Here is a 6,539-nt window from a genome sequence, read left to right as displayed (position 1 = left end):
CTATAGCTGCAGGTGAATTCAGAGGTGTGTTTAGGAGTTAGGGAGGAGAGACCAACTGTTGGGAACTCATTTTGGTAAGCTGTCAAACCTTCATAGACTTTTGTTTCTGTAGACCCTGATATGAAGAAGGAAGCAGGGGCTAAGTAAGGACTTGAGATAAGGATAGAGAAGTAGGGAGAGGAGAAATCATTGAACATCTCACAGACCATATTAATGCTTGCAATGCATCTTGTATTATTTTAAAGATGTTAGCACGTAAAATTTTCAATTTGTACTTTGGATAGTTGTCTTAGATTGTAAACATCATTCTTAACTGGAAAATAACATAAATTTAGCAATTTTATTGAACGCGATTTAAAAATGGGTCTTGGCTCACATGGAGATCTAGAATTTAGAAAAAGAAAAAAAGAATTAGATTCTGTTTTATAGCTTAATTCAAATCAAACTTACTTTTGAATGTATTTTAAGTTTCTGAAAGACTAAGTAAATCACAGTACTTTTTATAGCATGGAGTAAAATTTACATAATTTTACATTTTATGGAATTTTATCACTCTATCATGATGTCACATCCTGAATAAGAATGCAAACATGCACCACCTACATTAATGAATGAATGCTTTTAAGGCCACATGTAATAACTATGAGCTGGTGAATGCAAGCAATCTACCTTTTAATTTTTTATTATAATCATGTTATTTTATTTTTCCAGTTTTATTGAAATATGACTAATATATTACATTGTGTAAGTGTAAGGTGTATACGTTGATTTGATACACTTACATATTGTAAAATGATTACCACCATAGATAACACTTTGATCACCTCACAAAACTACCATTTCTTTTTTGTGGTGAGAACATTTAAAAACTTCTCTCCTAGCAACTTTTAGGTACATAATATAGTATTATTAACTATAATCATCATGTTGTACATTAGATTCCCATAACTTATTAGTCTTTTAACCAACATTTCCCCATTTCCTCCAATATCCAGCCCCTGGAAACCATTATGCTACTCTGTTTCTATGACTTGGATTTTTTTTAGATTCCACAAAGAAGTGATACCCTACAGTATCTGTCTTTCTCTATGTGACTTATCTCACTTAAGATGATGCCGTCAGAGTCCATCTTTGTTGTAGCAAATGGCAGGATTTCTTTTTTTCTCTTGGCTGAATATTTCTTTGTATATATACAAATCTTTATCCATTCATCCATTCATAGACACTTAAGTTGTTTCCATATATTGGCTATTGTGAGTGATGCTACAATGAATATGGAAGTACATAGATCTCTTTGAGATACTGATTTCATTTTCTTTGCTTATATACTTAGAAGTGGAATTGCTAGACCATAACCATATGCTATTTTAGATATAAGCATTAGGATAAGTTTCATAATAATATTCTAGGTGTACATATTCCTATTTGTCCCCAATCAATGGAAACACTACATGGAAATGAGTGAGAGAAAAAATAAATTACTTATTTCTAGATAGTATAAAATCATTTACAGGATTTAATATTATTTTATGCCAACAATTTTGTAAAATTAATGAATAATTGCTTTAAAAATATTTTTAAACAAAGGAATAATTTGTAAAGAGTGTGACCAAGTCACTTTAATTTAGTATTTTGAATTTCATTTGACAATTCCTTTAATAACATTATTTTTTTATTATTTTATAAAAGTTCTCTTTATTACTTTCTAATCTTAAATGCAAATCCTTTGACAGAGGAAGAGATTACTTTCTCTGTATTTCCCATCAAGACTTTTTAACATGCATATTAACCACACTGAATAATTTCTTAGGGTAGAAATAATTTACATGAGGAATTAATACATAAATCAATTAGAATAAGGCTCAACATGTGTACTAAAACATACTAAGCTATACTAGACCACTTGCATATCTGATTATAATTAATATCTAAAATAGTTGCTGTTGATTTCCTAGAAAACAATGTTATTTCACTTATGTGTGTGAGTGTTGTGTGTGTATGTATGTGTCTTGGAATATTTATTAATGTGTATATTATACACACCTATGGAGATATACTATTATTACTTTGGAAGGTATTTCACATTTTGGATATTTTTTCATGATTTTAAAAAATTTTTAGTTATTATTTTCATTGGTTAATTGTTGAGAACTAATTAAATACTAGATTTTGACCAAAAAAGACACACATTTCCTAAATTCCCAAAATGTGGAAGTGGAAGCTGGTATCTGAATCTGCATATGTTGCTTAGAATGGAGAGCGTCCCCAAAGTTGGGACCTAGGTAGCTTAGCACAGTCCCTGATGTAGCATCTATGGGATCGAAAGGGAGCTTCCTTATAAAGATTCTTCCTTCAAGAATATCAGGGCAATTAACCACACAGAAAAAGTTCAAACAGTTTCTATATATAAAGTAACATAAAGGCCTCTGTTACACAAACAGCACATAAACACAAGTGCAGATTGCAATATCAATGCATTGTGTGACATTAAAAAAATAATCTCACTAAACCATAACATTTCACAGGCATGTAATTTATGATCCAAACTGTGTTGTCCTAATGACAAAGCACACTGAAATGTTCCTACATTAAATTGTTCAAGTAATTTTTTTAGAGTGTAACTGCTTGTCTTTGTCATTTTTAGACAAATGAAAATTTTATATGGAGCAGTTTTTCCTAATACATTCCCTAGTACTTACATGCTTAGATTCGAAGAGGAAACCTACTATACAATCAATTATTATTTTCCACTGCTATTTTCTTTGACTCCTTAAGGCTGTCTTAATAATATTTGTAAGAAGCCTTACTGCTTTTAGTCTGATATCTAGTGTAAATAATTTGTACTTTTAGTGGGAAGTCTGGACCCTATGAAGATTTAAATAGTGTGGAGTCCGTGTCTGTTGCCACTGAGATCAATATTTATAGAGTTCACTTTGCTTTGTTCATCTTCCTGCAGTAAAACTATCCAACTCCCTCAGAATAGTGCATTTATCCATTAAATGTCCAAGATATATCTCACTTACCAACTAATTGATTATATAAAATATACTCTATATATACATCTTTCTCTATATGCTTATGTTCTAGAATTTCTGACTCGCAGAATTATCTCTTTCTCAGAGCAGGGTACTACCACACTATCTTCTAGCCATGGCTTATCAATCTAGGAGAACAGGAGGGAGCCTCTGGGGTGTTTAGAAAAGAAAAACAGAGACTCTTTTTAGCATATTAACATACCAAAGTTAATGCTAAGTGGTAGATAATAGGTATAGTAACATATATTTGCCTACTAGTTGTTTCATTTTAAATTTGGATTGGGAAAAATTTATCATTTTTCCTTCCCCTCCTACCTGGAGTTGCTAAAACCCTTCATACCCTGCCAGTACCTGACAGGACTGAATTAAGTAGGCTAGAGACTGAGAAAAAGAACAAGTCAGACCTTGGGGGAAGGTTTAGGAGTTAAGAGGGGAGCGGAGAAGAGGGAGAGATGTACCTTGGGTTCTCTTTTATGCCAATTGAGTAGATAGATAATAAACTGATAAGCAAATGTTTATACATGTTATATATGAATAAATTATTTTATTAAAATAAAAATAGAGATCAAGGAGTTGCATCTTTTGTGCATCAACCTGCCAATCATTTTGCATATATTTTCACACTTAATCTTCATATAACATTAAAAAATTTACAATTAGGGCAGCCCCGGTGGCGCAGCGGTTTAGCGCCGCCTGCAGCCTGGGGTGTGATCCTGGAGACCCAGGATCGAGTCCCACATCGGGCTCCCTGCATGGAGCCTGCTTCTCCCTCTGCCTGTGTCTCTGCCTCTCTCTTCGCTCTCTCTGAATGAATGAATGAATAAATAAATCTTTAAAAAAAATTTACAATTAGATAAACAATGTGCTCCCAAGGGAGGTTATACCACATACCCTAAGTCAGCTCTTATGTAAAAGAATGAGGATTTTCACAATAGTCTCTCCAGCTCAACTAATTGCTTGGATTCAAACTCTTTAAAAAGATTTTTTGGTAGATAAACTTAAAGTTATTAAAATTTTCTTATGTTATAAAAGTGTTATTTCCTAAAGGCAATAATTTTAATTTTCTTTCTTTTCCCCAAACCCCACTGCATTCAGATCTATTTCATTTGTACCAATGAAATTACCAATATGATTTTGCTAGGCTAGCATGTTTAAATGCAAGTTAAATGACTTGGAATTAAAAGATATTCATGAACATTTCCTGAGGTATTTTAAAATTGCATAAACTTTCAGTTCTTTATGGGTTTATGAGAAGGTATCATATTCACCAAGCTGTGCTGTTTTTATTAGAAAAACAAAATCTCTTCTCCTCACCTTCTTCTCACATTAAAAAAAAGAAAAAAAAAGAAAAGAAAAAAAAAGAAGAAGAAGCTCTCTTTAAAGACTACCATTGTCAGTTTATAGCCTGCTTTCCAAAGACTTTTTGAAAAATGCTAAAGAAGCAGGAACAAATACTTGGGTAAATGCATGCAATGAATAAATGTAAAATTCTTCAGGTGCTTCTTACCACTCAAAGATCCAGGGGCTGCCTATAACTGCCAGCTTCTGATGGTCACAAGTCCTGAACATAGACAAAGTCATGTTCAAATAATCCAACCAATTCTAGAAATTCTACTTTACTTCCTGATTCCATTACTTTAAATCCTTCACAAAAGTGTTATTTTATAACAGGAAATAAATAATTGAAGCAATTTCGAAACAAAATTTGGTCAATAACCATATAGTCATTAGGTTATCTCTAATACCTGTATATTTGACGTCCAATGAATTAATCTTTTGTGTTTGATTGTGTGACTTTTCATCCCAGAACAATGTAGATCACAAGTTATAACACATTATAAGCAGAATCCGCTATACAATTTGGTGGAGCCTGGGGAAAAATAAAATCAAGTGCTTATTTTTCAAAAATTATTAATTTCAAGATGTGTGGGATGCCTGGGTGGCTCAGCGGTTGAGCACTTGCCCTCGGCTCAGGTCATGATCCCAGTATCCGGGATCCGGTCCCGCACTGGGCTCCCTGCTAGGAGCCTGTTTCTCCCTCTGCCTGTGTCTCTGTCTCTCTCTCTCAGTCTGTGTCTTTCATGAATAAATAAATAAATCTTAAAAAAAAATTTAAAGATGGCAACATCGAGCATTAAACCAAGTGTGGGGACACTCTGAGCACTGGGCCCTGTGTCACTGCAAAGGTTGTATTCCCAGGGAACCAGCCTTGGCTATAAGATTTCAGTTCCTCGACTTGTCACCACACTCTTTTCTGGTAATAGCCTATATTCCAGGTATCCTATAAATAGTCAAATTGAAAAAAAAAAAGGTAGAATAATAATTCTATCTACAATAAAAATTAAATCAATAAAAACATAATTCTAATATAATTATTTTTAGGTTTTGAAGGCATCCCTGAAAGATACCTCAGAGTAAGTAAATTCTCTCTCAGAATTGATAGTATGAAGAACTGAAATAAACACTAATATATCAGAGTAGTTATCTATCTTTCTATAAGATCTATCAAAGTTATTTTGGGCTTTAATACTTATAAAAATGACTGGGCACTGAATGCCTTTAGGAGAATGCTTTTTTTAAAAAATTGTTATTATACTAGTAAATCTTTCTAGAATTCTGTACAAAATGAACTTGTTATTTTCTTACATTTCTGGCTGGCCACATGGATATTATTTTCTATCAGAGTATAGCTGATGCATACAATGAGGATTATGACTCTTGATCTTGAGTTGTCCTTCTCATCTGCTATATCTCAATGTATAATTTTCATATGCCAGGATCCATATGGACCACTTGAATGATTTATTTCAAACTAGTGGTTCTTCATGACTTCTTATTACATAATTAATACATTCAGTCTAAAGCAAAATATGAAATTCAGGAATGGAAAATGAATAAATTGCCCATGTTTTTCTATTCCAAGTTATTAACTTTTAATATTGGGATATGGACCTCCACTGTTTCTCTGGCATTTAAAAAGGAGAGTATACTATATAGATTTCTATAAGCCTTTTTCATTAAAAACATATGAGGGACATTTTTCTAGATCAATAAACATGTTTTTAACATTTGGGTTGCAATCAATTATATAGTTGAGGTGGAATTCCACAGCTCATCTCTGTTGCTGTAGAATAAGGATCTTCATCAACTTTCTTTCTTTCTTTCCCAATCTTTCTCGATCTTTCTCACAAAGGTGTTATTATGTCTTATCTTTTAGTCGCAGAATTGTCTATTCAACTATTGTTTACTTTGTAAGAAAGCTGTTGCATTGTTTTTTAACTTCAGGGGTTTTGTTTGGATATAATTCCATTTCTCCCTTTTGGCTTTTGGTCATGCTTCATTCAACTGTGGCTCCAGCTTACGTAGAGTCATTGTTCTTTCTTGGTTCTGTGGGCAAATCACAAGAAGAAACCAGCCATGTTGATATGTGGAGAAAAGTACCCAAGCAAACTGAATAAGTGCAAAAGCTCAATGATTATGTTGGGACATCAGCTGAGAGTAAGA

This window comes from Canis lupus, chromosome 38, assembly GCF_048164855.1.
Source record: "Canis lupus baileyi chromosome 38, mCanLup2.hap1, whole genome shotgun sequence".
In the NCBI taxonomy this organism is placed as follows: domain Eukaryota; kingdom Metazoa; phylum Chordata; class Mammalia; order Carnivora; family Canidae; genus Canis; species Canis lupus.
The sequence above is the reverse complement of the archived record's forward strand: the minus strand, read 5'-3'. Positions refer to the sequence as shown.